Below are 19,350 nucleotides of genomic sequence, written 5' to 3'. Positions count from 1 at the left end.
TGGAGGGTGAGGCCCCTGTGCTATGTCAAACTTGTGTAGTGTGAGTGCTGTAACGTCACGCCTAAGGTGGGCCTGCTGCGTCAACTGCATCTGGATTTCCACCAGCGGACTGGCAGCGACTGCTTGGCCCTGCCTAGTGAATTCACATCTGGCTGATGCTCCTGCTGGCTGAGTCATAGATTTGGAGAGAGTGCAGTGGTCTGTGCCACAATGTAAATGTCCAGGCAAGGAGAATGTGGGACGAGTAGCGCAGGTGGGCCGTGGGCGAGTCGCTCAGGCATAATACATGTAGATGACGCACCCCTAGTGTCGGCTCTTCCGCTATGCACTACCCTTATTCCTCTGTAGCTGGACTTAGGAGTCAAACCAATTGCAGAAGAGTTAGGTCTAAGACCACTGACTTTCTGGCGCAGACTGTGAGCAACTCCCGAACTGGCATTTTACCAAAATGAACTTAAGGGAGTCTTGTGTTTACCGGGGTGGGAAAACTGTCCTGGTTCAAGCACATCAAAGAAACCTGTGTCCGAATAGGGATCCACAACCTGTGGACCAACCCGGAGGTAGTGTCCTGAACAACTTCATGACAACAACTTGTCAGAGCCTATAGGGAACATAAATTAGACGATCTGCAGGTGAACCCCAAACTCTGGGCACCTAACAGTTCATTTTCTTAATATAAAAACCAAGTACCTCTCTGAGGCTTTTCTGGATGACATACAGCTGTATGTTAAGTTCAGAACAGGGACCCTCCCGGTCAATGCTTTTGTGAACAAATGGTCAAATGATTCCTCTGCAGGTTGTCCTGCCTGCAACAGCCCTGATGAGACCGAAACGAACATCCTCTTTTTCTGCCCAGAATACAAATCTGCCAGATGGAGTTTGCTTATACCATTATGCAGAAACCTGGGATGTACACAGTGTCTGCAGGCGTATAGAATGTTAAGATCTGATACGCACCTCCCCATAGTTTTTGCTGTGTCTCTTTTCATTAATTCCATGTGGCACAGGCGTAGGGCCTTTTTTAATACTTCCCAGCAACTTTAAAAAATACTCTCCGCATTTTATGTCCTTTTTAGCCTCTAATTTTAATAGTTTTTATCTGGTTTTGATTATTCGTGTTTTTAAATAGCATGAAGACCCAGGACATATCAAAATGTTTTACTGAGATGTATTGCAATATCCAAACTATTAACTGTCAAATTCTGCTTGTCAATGTTATATTTTATATGAATTTCTACTTTTTATGGCCTTTTATGACCAAAATAAAGTTTGTTGAATGGAATGGAATTCACACCTGGCTGATGCTCCTGTTGGCTGAGTCACAGATTTGGAGAGAGTGCAGTGGATTGTGCCACAGTGTCAATGTCCAGGTAAGGAGAATGTGGGAAGCGTAGCGCAGGAGGGCCGTGGGCGAGTCGCTCAGGCCTAATACATGTAGATGACGCAACCCTAGTGTCAGCTCTTCCACTATGGTGGAAGAGCATGCCCCACTGAGTCAATCAGTGCAGAAGAGGCACAATAATCACATGATGATAGCTAACTGATGTAATCATGCCATGTATCCTCAGGGGGTGGGAAGGTGGTTAGGACTACTCCAAACACAGAGCAGGGCATGGGCAGATTGGCAGATTGGCAATCCCACTCAGTTGCACTATGATTGTTTGGTCTGCCCACTCAGGCCACCCAAACAAGTCATGCGTACTTCCCTGTTTGCAATGCAGGCTGCATTACAGCCTGTGTGGAGAACATGCCCACCCCTCCGGCCCTTGGCTGCATGACTTGTTCCGTTGCCAATTACCAATCCCACTGCTGCATCGCAGCGTTGTGATTGACTCAGGGGAGGGAGCCTGGCTGCTAACTTCCTTTTCCTGGAAGTAGATGCAGAAGAGCAGGAGCTATGAATACACAGGACCTGGCTTTGAGGTAAGACTCCTCTCATTAAAATTTTAGCAACTCCCGCTCACACACACATACCCACGTCCATGCCCCATCCTGTGAATTTTCTGGTTTTTACCACCTCACAGCTGTCCAGCCACCCCACCAGCACTTCTCAAAGGCCACCCTTATGCGCCCATGCACATCCGGCGTACCACTCATGTCACAAAGGCACATACGTATTATAGACGCATGCCATAACATTGCATTCTATTCCAAAGCATACTAATACTAGGCACATTGCAACAGTAGAGTAGGTGTTGCATAGCGGAGACATAAATACCAATATCCCCACTTCAGTGAGTGCAACCCAAAACTAACCTTTGCACCCCACACCCAACCGTGAACCCAGGAATACCTTTTTAAGTCCCCAAAACACACCCCAATTTTTTTAATTTTCCCTAAAACACAACCCGTTTCCTAATTTACCCCAAAACACACCCCGATTTTCCTAATTTATCCCAATACACACCTCAATTTTCATATTTTACCACATAATACACGTCAAATTTCATCTCAAACAACCAAAACCCATACACACCCTAAAATTAAGAAATATCCTATTACTTACCTCACAATTCTTTGTAATGGAATGCGATGTGAAGGCACCTGCGTTGTTCCGTTTGCATTGTAACGGAATTACGATGTAATGCCTACGTTTTAGTTGTCGTCTCCCATGCCAAAGGCAAGCCCGTCTGCATCTGTCTGTTCCTGGAATGCACTCGGCACCAAGCACGCTTCCTCTCGGACATTCCACTGCTACTACGCCAGCACCCTCCTTGCCATCAACCCTGGACGCCAAAACGCCTGCCAGGACCAACCTCCGTTCCGGACTGGACATCACCATTGCCAGCAATTACAGCCTCTATATCACCCTCAAGGATCACCCCGACTGTAAAGAAGGAGGCATTGCCATCACCTACAGACGCACACTCCGACTGACCATGCACTCTAATGACCCAAAGCTGAACCTGGAACACCTCAACTTCCAGATCTGTACCAACCCCAAAACCATCCTCTGATATGCAGGCCCCTCCAGCCCTTGACCCCCATTTTCCGATACCATTGTAGACCTCAGTACACATTAGGCTCTCCAATTCACCGACAACATCCTACTGGGTGGACTCAAGTTCCACATGGAGAACCCCAGCGACCAGAACAACACCCTCTCCTGTGGAAGCTCAACAACATCAGAGTCAAGCAGCTAGTAACTGCAGCAAGCAACACAGCAGGACACAAGGTCGAGCACGTCTCCTCCGCTGCTGGACCTTCAACTACAGCCACACCACCGGGCTCTCCTGGACCAACCACATTGTATACATCACGTCTTCACCATGCCCACTGTACACTACCGCCATCATCGCACACATCGCAGATGGATCAAGGCCACCGAAGTACGTCTTGACAACTCCCTCAGCACCTTCACTACGCCTACGCTTACTGACGATGACACTGCAGCGCCCAAACGCAAACGATGGATATCCAACTGCGCCGACACCCGGGCACCCCTCATGGACGGCATTGTGTCAGTACCTTACGCCTGAGGGAGACACAGTACCACAGGGATAGGCCAGCACCATGCATTGCCGGAGTTGCATCATGATTGTGACACGATGCAGGAATCCGTGACTTTAGCACAAACAGATACGTCAGGATTCCAGACGTATATGTCATTACTTGCGTCATGAAGCACTGTCCAGTGAATACAGGGCATCCGTGGTGTCGCAAGAAGGGGGTAGTGAAAAGTGTTGCAACACGGTCTTGTTGCAGAGCTGCAACACTTTTCATAAGTAAGGTCCAGGAATGCGCACTATCTTATTGATGTTCTGCATTCCTGCCCAGTAATTCTGTAGCAGGGCAGTGCAGCAACATTGCTTGCAGCGCGGTACAGCAAAAAAAACGGCTGAAATGAGGCTCCAATGGTTATCTCCATTTTAAGACCTGATATTTTCTGGTCTTAACAAACTGCCTCTAGTTGCAGTTAGAGCCATTTTTTTGGGTCCTCTGGACTTAAGAAATCCCCTGTGAATATGGAGATGTTGGATTACGGGCAGAATTTGCACAGGAACGCCTTCCTTGCATGTCATTAGCGATAAGTATCACTAACAGTAGTCGCGATCTTTTAAATTGACGTTTTTGCCAACAAACTGTAGCTAACGGCTGTTAGCAACAGCTTGTGAATATGGCGATAAAAATATTGCCGCTTTAGCGACAGAAAAGTGCCGTTATCGTAGCGATAAGTCCTTGAGAATATGCCCCTGAGAATGGTGCAAATATTCAGCGTTACTTTGTGATGCCATATCACCAGTTCTATTCCTCCGGGCATTTTAGAAAATCAATATCCATTCTATATGAAAACACATAAAGCACACTGACACACACAAGCACCCAAGCACACACACAAGCATATGTACACACACAAGAACACACCCACCTACACACCCGCCTACAAACACACACGCTCTCTCCCTCACACGTAAGCATCTTTACAATATATCTAAATAATATTGAATTTAATGTAATTTAGATGGTATTCTTGAACTCAGGCTAACACTCGTGCCCAAAAAAACACCAGCATGATTTGTTGCAGAGGAAACAGGACAATAGCCAGATTCATTATCAAATAATAATGCAAAAATGCTAGCCTTTTGACATTTTAACGTTACCTTAGAGCTGGCACGAGGCAAACTTTACTTCTGGTGCTTATCCCTAATGCATTTTTCATTAGCAAACAAGTGACTTCTGTTTCTTAACCGAGCAAAACATTAAAATAAGTTAAGTGCAAGAGCAGCTTTTACCAGACCATCAACAGGCGTTTTTGGTACCCAGGTTTTTATACCGGTAAGTAGCATCGTTCTTCAGAATTTATGTTTTGATGCAGAAGGCAATTAATAGCATGTAAGAAGATACATTCATTTACAATGTAAAGCCAACAAGATTCCCAATACTTTTCAAAATCTATCAGAGGTTTGTATTATTTTCTAAGGATGAGCAAAATGGCTCATGGTGTTCGACAAACACACATTTTGATATATAAACCTATTTGTAAATGTTCCACAGATATGTGTTCTCAAACATCTATTTAAAATTAAAACATTGCCTGATAACGTTTCTAGCGATTTACCTTACTGAAGTTAACTTTAACCTCTGGCAACATGAGGAAAAATGCTCTCATGCTGGTTCTCTGTTCCTAATGCATTTTGCATTAGCATTCATTTGATAATTTTATTTCGGTCATAGACCATAAAAGTACAGATATAATACATACAACGCACAGCAATAAAAGCAATAAATATGAGCAGTTGATATTAAGGATAAAAAGTTAATAAACAGTAAGTTATCAAAGCCAAATCTGATAAAAGTATTTTAAAAAGAAGGACAATTGATCCAGAATGCTTCCGTTAACCTTAAAGAAAACCTTTCCTTCTATGCCACATACGATATAGGAAACGGGAAACAGCGAAGACAATAGGGGGGAGGTGTCATACGTTAAAACTCTACACGCCTGCACACATTGCCTAAGTCCCAAATTTCTACATAATGGGATCAGCCAACACTTTCGTATTTTACTATACGCTGGGCAAAAAAACATAACATGGACAACATCTTCTCGGGTGCAATTACAAGCTGGGCAAGGTTCTGTTTTCTGTTTTGGCCTATTTCGAAGTGAATGCCCTGATAGGCAGGCAAACATGCCTCAGTTGAGTGTATAGTTTCCTCGCGAGAGGGGGTTGCACTAGATCTAGGAATTCCTCCCTCCGAGGATCAATTTTTACTAGCAGAAACTCTGCGGACAGCCTACCCAGGGTTGTTGAGCGTTGTAGAGCAAGAAGCTTTTGGTGTCTCACCAAGGTTAGCAACTGTGACCTAGGTATCCTCAGGCAGCTCAGCTCAGGAGTCTCCCATAGCTTGGGCAACCCTATGTAGATGAAAAGAACCTTGATGTGGGATAACCAAGGAATGTTTTTATTTTTTATTTGTCCCCAGACCTCCAAATATTCTGCTCTGTAGGCTGTCAGCTCCGGTACAGACCAGAACCTTCTCCAGTAGAGCAAGGGCCGTGCAGCTACCAGTTCCTTAATGGACTCGAGGCCCAGATCAAATCGCAAGGGTGTAAGTGGTGTGCTTTGTGGTAGGCCCACCAGATTCCTCATAAAGGACTGTACAACCCTTAGGAGGCTCGATGTGTTCTTATGTCCCCAGACTTCAGTGCCATACATAGCTGCTGTCCTGGCCTGGAGTCCATAGATCTCAAGGACAGGAGCAACAGGTCTGAAATCCAATGATTTGTGGAGTTTACCTATACCACCTGCTATCTGTGAAAGTCTAAGGGCAGATTTAGAAATTTGATGGCCCCATTCAAAATCTTCTGTCAGAGTGATGCCAAGGTAGACAGAAGTTTTGACCCGTTCCAGGGGGATGCTGTGCAGGGCAGGGTTCGGACGGGTGTGCCTCGGGGGATTGAAGAACATAAACTTGTTTTTTTCCAGGTTGACCTCCAATCCCCGCGACGCACAGAATGCTACAAACCCGTTCAAAACCCGCAGGATGCCAGTTGATGTTCTGGATAACAGCAGAGTGTCATCCGCGAACATCAGAGCGGGCACCCGACCATTAGCCAACCAGGGGGCATCATTATCCTTAACACCATTTAAGGCGTCCACAAGGCCATTGATGAAAATACTAAAAAGGGTGGGGGCCAGGACGCACCCCTGTCGGACACCCCTAGATACAGGGAAACGGGCCGAGAGATCCCCATGTCTCCCACACCTAACCTGGGTATAGTTTCCAGAGTGAAATCTAATCAGGACATTAAGTAAATAGGGCGGGAGGCCCAAATCTCCCAGGACTTTCCACAATCTTTCCCTGGGCACAAGGTCGAAAGCGGCCCGCAGGTCCACAAAGACAAGGTCGAGGCTGCCACCCTCTACTCTTGCAGTTTTCCAAAATAGGACCTGGAGCCTGAATATTTGGTCCAGGGTCGAGATGCCAGATCTGAATCCGGCCTGGAGAGTAGTCAGTATTTCACGTTCCTCCATCCACCCTTGTATACTGTCCAATATGATCCTACCCATTAGTTTTTGAGTTGTGTCTATAAGGCTAATGGGCCTATAATTTGATGGGGTTAGCAGACAATGCTTCTTATAAATGGGGATGATCTCAGCTCCCAACCAGGTGTTCGGTAGGTCAGACCCCCTAAGGACCGCATTGAACAGGGTAGCAAGGTAAGGTGCCCAAATTTTTGGCTGGGAGCGGAACAAGTCTCCGGGCAGTCTGTCAAAGCCCGGAGCTTTGTTTGGGAGCAGTCTTTCTATGGCAGATTCCACCTCCTTCTGGGTAATACCCTCTGGTATTTCAGGGGGAGTCGCCTCCAGAGTATTCAGGTGGTCCAGCCGCGACCCCACACCCAAGGCCCCCACCAGTCGATGCTCGTGGAGGGGGTCTGGGGCGGGGGATGGCGGGAGGGCCATAGCTCTTTCCAGAATCTGATCATGCGTCCCTGTCATACTAAGCTCTTGTGCATGGTTGGGACTAAGGCACAAAGAATCGTCACATTCCAAACTTGTATAAAGTGCTCCGAAATGTGCCTCCCATTCTGAGGGCGCAATATTCTGGGAAATGGCCTGTCCTCCCCCTTTTGCACCTGAGCTAACGATGGCCCAAAACGACTTGGCGTCCTTAGAGAGGAGCGCAGATCTCAAGTCCCCCCACTTTACTTCCTCCCACTCCCTCTTACCCCTAATAATTGCCTTTTTATAAAGGAGTCTAGATAGCCTAATTCCCACACTATCTTTGGATTTAATTGCATTGAGGAGATCCCTTTTTGCTTTCTTACAGGTGTCGTCAAACCAAGGGTACGCCTTAGTCCCACGCCGTTTGTTTCTACTTACTGGGCAAAACACATCCCCCAGTACCACAGCCAACTGCCTATGAATTTCAACGGCTTGCCCGTTAAGATCACCCATCTCGATAATCCGAGGAACGGCGATCTGGTATATTTTGGCAATCCAGCTAGGGGAGTCCTGGAAGTGGGGCCATTTAACCCTGCGCCTGTTGTTCGCAACCATAAGGGGTAAGATCTCGGTATTGAGTTTGGGATCTGGGTTTGTCAACCCAAAGGTCCCTGGCTTAAGACTTAGGACAAGGGCATTATGATCACTATCTTGCCTCTGTAAGACCCTAAATTCCTTCAAGCTATCCCAGTGTTTAGCTTCCATCATAATATGGTCAACGATGGAAGTTTGATCTGTCCTGTTGAACGTAACTGACCCTGGACAATCAGGGTCCAATCTCCCATTGCACGCCGCAGAGACGTTGCAAGGGAAAAAGGTTTGATTTGCAGGACCAATGGGGTCCATGCCCTAACAGGAGGGATCTTGGGATCGGGGATGCGCCAAAACGAGTCTTCATCATCCTGGTCGCCGGTCTCAGGAATGCCCAAAGGCTCGAATTGGCAATTAAAGTCACCGCTGAGGACTATAGTGATTGAGGGGTCTAATGCATGGATAAAAAGTTCCAGTGCATTGATTGTATTTGGCTCCTGCCCGTTCCTAATTGGCCTTGAGTAGATATTTATTATAGCTATTTTAGGCTTGTTTTGGGGTGATAATAGCACACATTGGACGTCTGGAGAATTAGTTTGTATTTGGGTAGCCTGGATGCCGAAATGAGTGCCTATCCAAATCGATAGGCCACCCGATGGGCGGCCTCTACCCCTAGTTACAGCCAGGATATCGAAGGTTGCATAGCCTGGGCTAACACTCTCCTCTAGTGCCCAGGTTTCCTGCATCAGGCAGATGTCGTGTGTTGACATGAAGGAGCCCCACTCGGGTATGAGCAATTTATTTTTCAACCCAGCTATATTCCACAAGAGGATTTTTAGACATCCATCAGCAACCTCTAAATTAGCTTGTGGTTTCCCCATTCCTTTTACAGGGGGCTATCGCTACTAGCAGTCCTTAACTGGGTTTTCTCATCCCTTATTTCCACACTAAATACATCCCTTATTTCCATACTAGAAGCATCCCCCATGTGAGTCCGAGCTCCCAACTGATACTCCAGTTCCCTCTTTTCTCTACTTCCCTCCCTAATCAAGGAATGGGGTATTGTATCTTCTCCGGGGGAAGTAGTTGTGTCATTTTCCTCCAGTGCAGTAACAGTTATACATTTTCCGCTAGCAATTTTTAGTGGAGAATTCTCATTCGCTAGGCGTCAATCTACCCCCTCCAACACACTGAACCTATTCCTGTGAGTTAACAATGAGAGTGAGGAATTATATGGATATGTGTCCTCCCAAGTTGTTAGCCCCTGTTGCATTCTATGTGGGGGACCCCTATGGCCCTCACTGTAATGGACACTTTTAGAATAGGTTGACCTCGAATGAGGAACTGGGTAGAAATAAGACAAGTGGAATGGGAGGATTTGAGTATTTGGTCTACTGGGAGATATACTACAAATGTATTCCACAGCGGAGGTGTCCCTAAAATGTATTAATACACTATCTCCTACAATTGTTTTGGGTCCTCTCCCAATCCATTCTATTCTTCTGACAGTAAGTATTTCCCTAGAAACATTTAGAGGTAAAAGCCTATTTACATTGAGCTATTGTATACACTTGTTTTTTAAATCGGTGTGGTCTTCTCTTTTTCCCTGGCTTAAGGGCAGAACTCCTGTAACTACTATGACATAGGGTAGGGATTCAGGGGGGAGATTGTTGATAGGCAACTCCGATGAAATAACTTTAGATGGTACATTTATATTGGTTATGTTTCGGTGTGCAGATGCCTCCCTCACTAGTTTTCTATTTTCACTTCCTATTTTTTCCTCCCTAGACGTAGATTTGGTTTTATCAGGAGTGGGGATAGGATTTCCGACTACCTGATGGTTTTGAGCAAGTGTATTAGTGTTAAGTGGGGGGCTAAGCGGGTCACGTGCAGGCTCAATATTAGCCAATGGAACTCGTGTACTTTTATTCCGTATAGCACTATTTTTGGGTGACGCTGTCCTATCATTGGGTTTATTCTTTGCTGTACCACCAACTTCACTAGAAGCAAGGTTGCCCATTGGATTAGCGGGCTGTGCTGTCCCTACACCCATATTGTTAAGGGTAGAAACTAGTCTATCTATCTTAGATACCAACGGTTTAATGTGTGTGCCAATAATCTGCTCCATACGGGCCTGATGATCAGCGACCAAGTTGGTAGCCCAGACCGGTGCACCCACAGTCGGTAGGGAAGTGCTAACAGTAGCTGTTCAAGGTCGTGTTTAGGCATACTCCTTTATCTAGTTTTTTTTATATTCTGGCTTTCTTGCTTCTTGGGCGTGGTTTATTTACTACAGTGATTACCGGGCGAAGGGGAGAACTCACAACAGGCAGGCTAACCTCTATATCTATAGGGGCCTCTATAGGAGCCTGGGCACAGGGCAACTCAGCAAAGGACGATGTAAGGAAGGAGCTTGAATCAGGGGGGTTAATTAGAATAGCTGAATAGTCCCCCACTTGTTCAGGCAGGGAAACAGTAGGAGTAATTGATAGTCTTCTCTCTGTATTTTCTATTGCGGTTACCACAACCCCGATAGTTTTTTGCAACATCTTATCAATAGCCGTTAGGCTAGGAAGAGGTTGTGGGGGTGTGGTGTTGCCGCCTGCAACCTGGTATTGGGACGAGGTGCAGCGGGATTTTGCTTTTTACCTGTGTGGCTCATTTTTACAGGTAAGAAATAATGGAAGGGTAGTCCCTGCCTAATGAGCGCTCCCTCCTAGCCCCAAAAGAAGAATTGGGAACAATAGTAGCCAAGCAATAATTGGTTCGAGTAACAGTACCTTTGGTATATTGACCACTCTACGTGGTTGTCCTTGGAGGATGTAAGGGGGGTAGCCCGTCCCGCCCTCTTCCATCCCCTGACGGCCACAGAAGGCCCGCCCTTTGCCCGGGCTTTGCCCGGCGCCGCCCGCGCGTCCCGCGAGGCGGGAGGAGCCTCTCCCTTTTGAGCGCCTCCAGGCCTGAGAGTCAGTGCAGGTGGGCGTGTCACCGCCAAGGGTCCTGAGAGCTGTAGTCTCCCCCAACAGCGGCCGCGTGATGGTGTGGGAGGCGGCAGGGGAGGCTGACAGCGGAAAGAGCAGCGCTTCACAGGTAGGCAGCCAAACAGCAGGTATGCCCCAAAAGCTCCGCCACTACGGCCAGAGTCCCCCGCTCCGCCGCAGGGGCCTCTCCCTTTTGAGCGCCTCCGTGCGCGAGAGTCAGTGCGGGTGGGCGTGTCACCGCCAAGGGTGCTGGGAGCTGTAGTCTCCCCCAATATCGGCCGCGTGATGGTGTGGGCGGCAGCAGGGGAGGCTGACAGCGGTAAGAGCAGCGCTTCACAGGTAGGCAGTCAAACAGCAGGTATGCCCCAAAAGCTCCACAACTACGGCCAGAGTCCCCCGCTCCGCTGCAGGGGCCTCTCCCTTTTGAGCGCCTCCGGGCGCAAGAGTCAGTGCAGGTGGGCATGTCACAGCCGAGGGTCCTGGGAGCTGTAATCTCCCCCAACAGCGGCCGCGTGATGGTGTGGGCGGCGGCAGGGGAGGCTGACAGCGGGAAGAGCAGCGCTTCACAGGTAGGCAGCCAAACAGCAGGTATGCCCCAAAAGCTCCGCCACTACGGCCAGAGTCCCCCGCTCCGCCGCAGGGGCCTCTCCCTTTTGAGCGCCTCCGTGCGCGAGAGTCAGTGCGGGTGGGCGTGTCACCGCCAAGGGTGCTGGGAGCTGTAGTCTCCCCCAATATCGGCCGCGTGATGGTGTGGGCGGCGGCAGGGGAGGCTGACAGCGGGAAGAGCAGCGCTTCACAGGTAGGCAGTCAAACAGCAGGAATGCCCCAAAAGCTCTGCAACTACGACCAGAGTCCCCATATCCATTCTATATGAAAACACATAAAGCACACTGACACACACAAGCACCCAAGCTCACACACAAGCATATGTACACACACAAGAACACACCCACCTACACACCCGCCTACAAACACACACGCTCTCTCCCTCACACGTAAGCATCTTTACAATATATCTAAATAATATTGAATTTAATGTAATTTAGATGGTATTCTTGAACTCAGGCTGACACTCGTGCCCCAAAAAACACCAGCATGATTTGTTGCAGAGGAAACAGGACAATAGCCAGATTCATTATCAAATAATAATGCAAAAATGCTAGCCTTTTGACATTTTAACGTTACCTTAGAGCTGGCACGAGGCAAACTTTACTTCTGGTGCTTATCCCTAATGCATTTTACATTAGCAAACAAGTGACTTCTGTTTCTTAACCGAGCAAAACATTAAAATAAGTTAAGTGCAAGAGCAGCTTTTACCAGACCATCAACAGGGGTTTTTGGTACCCAGGTTTTTATACCGGTAAGTAGCATCGTTCTTCAGAATTTATGTTTTGATGCAGAAGGCAATTAATAGCATGTAAGAAGATACATTCATTTACAATGTAAAGCCAACAAGATTCCCAATACTTTTCAAAATCTATCAGAGGTTTGTATTATTTTCTAAGGATGAGCAAAATGGCTCGTGGTGTTCGACAAACACACATTTTGATATATAAACCCTTTTGTAAATGTTCCACAGATATGTGTTCTCGAACATCTATTTGAAATTAAAACATTGCCTGATAACGTTTCTAGCGATTTACCTTCCTGAAATTAACTTCAACCTCTGGCAACATGAGGAAAAATGCTCTCATGCTGGTTCTCTGTTCCTAATGCATTTTGCATTAGGAAACGGTGGACTTCAGATTCATAACTGAGTAAAACAGATTAAAAAGGAACAGCAATCTCTTTTATCAGGCTGACATCGAAGTTTTCATACACGCTCACCGTACGTCTCACAGAGCCTTCACTTTTTTTCTTTTTTATGTTTCGAGTGACTCAACAGATTTGAAAAATAAAACTTGAGGTAGAAAAGTTTGAGCGTGAGTTTGGCCCATGTCTCCTACAATTATTTTCGAAATTCCCTGCTAATAAGCATACATTTCACCATACAGAGTCACTCCTAAAACTTATGAGCATATCTGAGTTTCACATTTAGCTGCCTAGGATTAGAATACTTAATTTGTACCAGTGGTTGCCCGCAGTGGGCATCAACACACATGTTGGGGGATAAGGACTTATTTTTCATGATCAGACGTTGAAGCATAGTAACAGACAGAAATACAGAAAATTGAGAAAACAGATGGAGAAAGGTGGGGGAACAGTGACAGATGGAGAATATATGCTTGAAAAATATCCATTAAAAGTGAGGTACAAAAAAAGGGGGGCCGAATCAAAAAACATGTTTGACTGGCGCTATTAAGGTAGTGCTTGCTCTAAATGCCTTTGAGTGGTGTAGCAAGGGGGGCGGTCGGGGCATGAGTTTTGGGGCTGGTGACCTCCCCCCTGCTCTTACCTGTGCCATCGCAGGACAGCGGCGGCAGGAATCGTCAGCAAGGTTGTCGCACAGTTCTTGAATGGGGATGGTTTCTTCCGGTGGCTGCTGGATACATGAACTTCTTCACGATGGTAAAAGGTTCTTTGCTGTTGCTTGTGCTGGCTTCAATGTGGTCCCCTAGTATGTTCTTTTTCGTCTCTTTTATGAGGTGGAGGTACTGGTTGAGGGTGGTCTTGTAGGTTCTGCGATCCTATGCCTTTTTACTGATGTGCAACTTCCTTTTAAGTTGAAGGCAGTTGCGTTTGGTGGAGGGGAGTTCGGGGGCGTGTTAGTCGTGTTGCTGGTGGCATTGGTCACTTCAATGCTGAATGTATAGCAGCAGTCTCAACAGGAGAATGGCCCTTGGGTGGGATCGTGGGAGTGTGCAGCAGCAGAGATTGTTGATGGTGCGACTGGGGTCAGCAGTGGTATATATTCTTGGTGTGGAAGAACCAGAGGTCCTGGCACTGGGCATGGTCCATGTGAGGATGGGAGCAGACGGGCTTGCTTTGGTATGCCTTTGGTGTGACAGCAGCGCAGCTGCCCAGCAGCCTTTGTAATGAGTCCTGGGAGAAGGGAGGGGCTTGCAGGTAAATGGGAGGGCAGGAATCACTGGAAACGTGGGAAAGGGTAAAAGGCAGGCGCCACACACAATATGTGTGAAGCAGAGAGGCAGAGTATTTCCTGTAAAAATGTGGCACAAATCCAACACCTACACCAACAAGCAAAGACTACAAAAGTGCCACAAATAAAGACCAATAATGATTGGCTTCTCTATTGACCGAGCACATTTTCAGTCACCCTATGGATATTTATAAGTGTGTTGGCAAGGGGTTGCCAAGGGGGGAAGCCATGACTACCTTTCCTTTTCTTTAGAATTTATGCTGAACCTCCAGTGTAGTGGTCCCACACTCAATGTGCAGAATGACGTGCACAGTACTCATAAGACTCTCTGGCCCATATGTACTAGCATATTTTCCCATAGACAAAGAGTAGGTTAAATTAGTTGATACATCAGGCACTCTGACTCTACACTGCAGTGCTCTCAATGCACACTTATAGTGCCTGCAGTTTAGTCTACTAAATAACTAACTACACACACTGAACCTGAAGTAGCATTTTCGAGACTTCAGTAATTGGTTTGTCAATTTCAATAATGCTTTTATTTTATTTTTTTAAAAGCTCCAGCTGCAGTCTTTAGGCCCAGCCTTCTCCATGGCTCACCACAAAATAGTTGTACTTGAAAGTGAAATATCTAGTAGAGCAGGGGTGTGTTGAGAGTGCTCTGAAGTGCACCCATATAGTAGACACATATCAGATTGATTGTCAACAGTGCCAGGTCACAGACAGAAGACCTATCCTGTAGCACTGTCAAACCTCAGACAGAAGTGCTATCACACTGGGCTGCATTGCATTAGACAGAATAACTCTTCCTCAGATAGTCATGCTGTCCTTTAGCACCTTAAACATTAGCATCATTCCTCAAAACTGTAAGACCCAAGGCAGCAGAGATACTTCTCAGACAATAATGTTAACCCTCGACCTCACACAGCATTGCTATCACACATCCAACAGTAAAGTCACTCAAAAGTTCCTTTTTCATATACTTCAGATTGTGGCAAGCTTCCACATGGCAAGATTTCCTACTGCCTAGCTATTTATCAGACAACAGAAATATCCCTTCAGCTCTGACAACAATAGGTTTCCCTAGGTCCCTACGGCCTCCCTCAGTCATAGACATAATTTTGTAGTTGTCAGGGGTCACAGCTGTGACCTCTAGCTTGCTCCCTGCTACTCCTGGCACTTACTTTGCGACCCCTGGCCTCAGAGGGGGGCATAACCATTGATTCCTCTGATCTCAGGGGTCACAAAGGACGTTCATGTTCTTAGCAGAGATTTCAAATACCATATGCACCTCTTGCATTCCCTGGATCAGAGACTGAAAGGAAACCACTTTCTGCCATGCTGTATATGCCTAAAAGAAATGACATACAGTGGTGGTATGAGCTGAGAGGAATGCCAAAATAATTGGTGGGACAATGCGATCCTGGTCCTGGTCTTCTGCAGAAAAGGTTCAAGCTGTTCAAGAAATACACTTGCTTACTGATACATTTTCTGACTTCACCTGAATTTGGTGATTTGAGAACCTCTATCTCAAATCCTTTGCATTAAGAAAATGATCCTCGTTACTGGGGTGCTGGCAGCAATGGTGATATTGGAGATCTTGTTGACGATGATGATTGTTGATACTGCGGATACTAGAAGTGATTGGAGATTGAGGGTGATGGCATTCTGTGAAGAGAGGAAACCAGAACTTGAATCCAAGTTAGCTGGCACCATTATTGCAAATGTTTTAGCTTGGGGCAATGGTAGTGCTGGCGGTTGATCCACCGATGGAGATGGTGATATAGGCCCTACATGTGATGAGACACAGTGGCTTGTGGCTCTTGTAGCAATTATGATTTGTCCACTGTCAATTCTGGTGACTTAGGTCACTTCCTATGATAGAGGCTCTGTTCATGGCTAATACTAGAAACTAGAATGTAATCAAAATACATTTTGGCAGGGGTTCACTTAATAGTTTTGATATTGACATGTGAGCACTCTTCTCTGAAACACAATATTGCCAGATGTGTCTCACTAAAACATTTTCCACCCTGTCCCTCTTAAATAGATTCTCATAATATTCTAGGAAAAGCAGTCTGGAAACATTAAGTGAAGAAAGATGCTATATATATTTTGATAAATAATATGCAATATGAATTTGTGTAGTTATATTACTGAACTTCCTGTAATATGTATCCTCGTTTGCCTATTTTTAGGGAAATTGGGCTGAAAAATACACTGCTGTGCCCCCATTTTACAGAGTGTCTTTGGCATAGGAATCCCCAGTTACTCCTACAGATAACGATTACCTGGAATTTCATAAAAGAATTTGAACATTGATTACTTTCTCTTGAGAAGCTTTGTCTTTTTAGTTTATTTATGCAAAAAGTTTGTAAAATGTATCATTTAACAATGATTTTTGAAACATTTTCTCAGGGGAAATTTCCCTGAATCTCCTTAAAGAAAAAGCATATCTTGTTGGATTGAATTCTTAACAGAAGTGTTTGCACCTTTGCTTTAAAAAGTCCTTCGCTGCTTTGCTTAGGAGCTGGGCTTTATGTAGCACCAAATTCATTTACTGTTTTTGGTGGTGGAAAAAGGGTGCACAAGATTAGTGGAGTCCACATCCTTAACTAAGATTGAACACAAGAATTACAATCGTTATTCACGTTATTCTACCAAACTGTAACTTAACATTCCTATCATGTTCTAGGGCTTGTGGGGAATTTACATCTAAATACCGATACTTTTTTACCTCCTTCAACTGTTTACGGTAGGCCTCCATTTAAATGTTTTCGAAACTAATGTACACAACATCTGATTAGATTTATTTTTTAATTGCTTACCACTGTTTACTGCTCTTCTATTTTCTTTCATGTATGCCATCAATTCATTCAAATCGTATGAATAAACAAATATACCACTGAGAAGGGTACAAATAATAATTAAAATTCCTGTTGTAATCTGTAAGCCCTAATCATATTGTTATTTAAAACACCTGGAGGGTTTTGTCACACATATGAATTTAAAATAATGTTTAACCAATGATGAGTTATTAGAATGGTATTATATATGGTCTATAGCATGGTGTAAATCATACCAAACAATATTTCATTCAAATTTAATCAGAGTGAGACAGACTAAACAACTAACCTTGGCACATTATAAATATTGGGGCCTGTTCACAAAGGTAAACTTACACATGAGTTAATCTACACATGTAAGATTGTTCTTATACTTTAAAGTAAACTTGCTACTTTAGGCTATCCACCATTTAGTGTAAATTTACTGCAAAGTGTGTGCTTACATGACTTCACTCCTGAAGTGAATGATTGAATAAATTAACATTTCAAAAGCATGCTGTCACCCCAGAAAGAGGTGCCCAAGCACTAAACTCCTAACCACCAAAGAAGCCAATTTACAATTATAGGAATATCTAGGTTTTCAAGACCTTTTTGAAGAGGGATACTCAGACGTCAGGAGGAGGAGCCAGTTTATGAGTTTAAAGTTTCTACTTGTAATTTTTCACACATTGGTGACGATGTCTGGCTCCCGGGCAGATATCGTCCTATGGTAAAGTATAGGGAAACATTTAAAAGTTTATTAAAGCTTGTAAAAATATTTTTCGGATGAATATTAATATGTTATATTAAATATTTATTTAAAATTGAAAACAAAATTAAAAAGTGCTACAATGGTATTTAAAAATGTTTCCTTAAATATTACTTACTTTGAATTTATTACATTCTATTAAAATTATTTTCTCTACCTAAGGAAAAGCGTTATATTTCTTTGCTATGTTGCACAAATGTGAGAAGTTGGCCTGGCATATGATGTCCACTAGTTATTGTGGGCACCTTGCACCAGTCCAAACAGCCCCTTAGAGGTGATGGGTTAATGACAACCTTTATTGAAAGCTATCCTCCTTCTAAACACACCCTACTAGTCTCTTAATAAGGCTATAGGTAAAAGCACGTACGTTACACTTAATACCACACAGTACATTAGCACAATATATGTTGAGCCCTAGGGTCATACCAAAGCATATATTAAGAAAGTGGTATAAGAACCATGACTTGACTAGAGACAAGACCTAAAGCCTGTAGAATTACGGGGGCCACAAGGAACCACCCAAGGTAGTGACACAGCGGATCCACGGGGGACACGTGCAGTGAGAGGACACAACCGCGGAACGCCGTTAGCTTCTATGGGGAAAGTTGTGGTTGGAAATTTAAAGATTAATGACACTTAGGAGAGGGCTTTGAGCAAACCCCTTTAGACCTAAGGGGTTCTAGGGCCAACACCCATGGGAGCACCTGAGTACTCGATTTACCTCACCCAGGGAAGCCGGGTGCATAGGTGTCTTTTGGTGTCGGAAATCGTCGTTGATTTCAATGGCGATCTGCTGCAAAGTGCAGCTACCTTCGAAGTGGAAAGTGTCCGGTGTGATCCAAGCCTGGATCGAAGATGAGAAGAACCTGAAAGCAGAGGGGACAGAGTCTGGGTCGCTAGCCAGTGACCAGGGGCACGATTGTCGAATGCTCACCGATGTCGGATGATTTCAGGTTGAAGAGGTGAAGCTTGACTCTGCAGCCACGAGGACCAGAAGGCGTCGATGACAACCAGATGCTGGATTCAAGCTGTCTCACAAAGGATGTTGAGTGCTGCGGCATCGGTGACCAGATTGGACCCAACACGCCTTGGCAACAGCAACCCATGCAAAAAGTGAAGAATTGCTTTGGTGCAGACCAGCAAGTTTCGAGGGACTCACCATGCGGTGGAGAGTCAGGGCACATCTGGAGCAACCAGGAAAGCCCAAGGAAAATCAGAGTTGCCTTCACAGGGACTCAGCAGTCGACGGACCAGGGATCACGAATGGGCCTCATGTGGAAACACACAGATCTGGCTCACGGAACACTTGTGGAGTGTAGGCCAGTAATCTTCAGTGCAAAAAGTGATCAGGGCTAGGGCTACAAGTGACCCAAAGCACAGTCTCAGAGAACGTTGAGAAGCTGATGCACTTGCAAATGTGCACAGTGTCCAAGAGTTCCGGTTCCACATCACTCACAAGGGCTGCAGGTCTCAGATTTGCTGGGGACTCTGGAAATCCACCTCCTGGGCTGCAAATACTTTGGAGTCCGGCGGGAGCTACTGAGATACAGACTGGCAAATGCTTTGTTGGTGCCTGCCAAGCAGGGGAGTAACTCCTTTACTCCAAGGGAGATTCTTCAGTCATCTAGTCGTGTAGATTATCAAAGTTCCAGGATATCTGTAGCAGAGCTTCATCAGGTGTAATCTAAAGTCCTGTAGTCAAGGGTTCCTTTCTTATACCCAAGGAAGAGGTTGGTCTTACTCTGGGGACCCACCT

This window comes from Lissotriton vulgaris, chromosome 8 (assembly GCF_964263255.1).
Source record: "Lissotriton vulgaris chromosome 8, aLisVul1.2, whole genome shotgun sequence".
Lineage (NCBI taxonomy): Eukaryota > Metazoa > Chordata > Amphibia > Caudata > Salamandridae > Lissotriton > Lissotriton vulgaris.
The sequence above is the reverse complement of the archived record's forward strand: the minus strand, read 5'-3'. Positions refer to the sequence as shown.